The sequence below is a fragment of the Numida meleagris genome, chromosome 19 (assembly GCF_002078875.1).
Source record: "Numida meleagris isolate 19003 breed g44 Domestic line chromosome 19, NumMel1.0, whole genome shotgun sequence".
NCBI lineage: Eukaryota > Metazoa > Chordata > Aves > Galliformes > Numididae > Numida > Numida meleagris.
This window is the reverse complement of record NC_034427.1, coordinates 12,586,894-12,587,527: the sequence shown is the minus strand read 5'-3', so window position 1 is coordinate 12,587,527 and position 634 is coordinate 12,586,894.

Genomic DNA, 634 nt, shown 5'->3' with positions numbered 1-634 from the left:
ATCCCCATCCCCACTGTAACTCTCCCTCTGGTCCAAGTGTTCCTGCGAGGTGGAGGTGGCTCTCTGTCACACAGGGCTTTTGTCTTCTCAAACAGATATACGATGCAATTTATATTTAAAATTCTCTCCATAAAGACAGTATTGATCACAGATTCCCAATCAATACATTGCAATTACAACAGGCTTTAAGGGCCATCTGTCCCCAAGCAAAAGATCTGATATAACCACCCCTATATTTTTTGAAAAAGCACTGCCGGTGTGTGCCCATCCTCCTGCACAGCCCAATGTGTCATTTTTGCTCCCAGGAAGCTGTGTTCAGGAGCTCCAGAGCTGTAATTCCTCTTGCCTGCCCCCCACGAGGTGACATGGGCCGGCTTCTCTTTGGGCTACAAAGCCACGATGAGGTCCATGCTGCCTTTGCTGGCTGCTTTTCCTGCTGCCCTCACACATGAGCCACCCACTGCCTCTGCCCTTCATCCCAGACCATTGGCTGTAGGAAATGATCCGCCAGACATTACCGAATTTCCCTAAAACAAATAACGCTTCAGGAACGCTACTGCAGAGTTTGAGATGGGCACCAGGAGGTACAAACTGAGTCTTTTTTATGTATGGCACTCTGGGCCACAGACAGAAA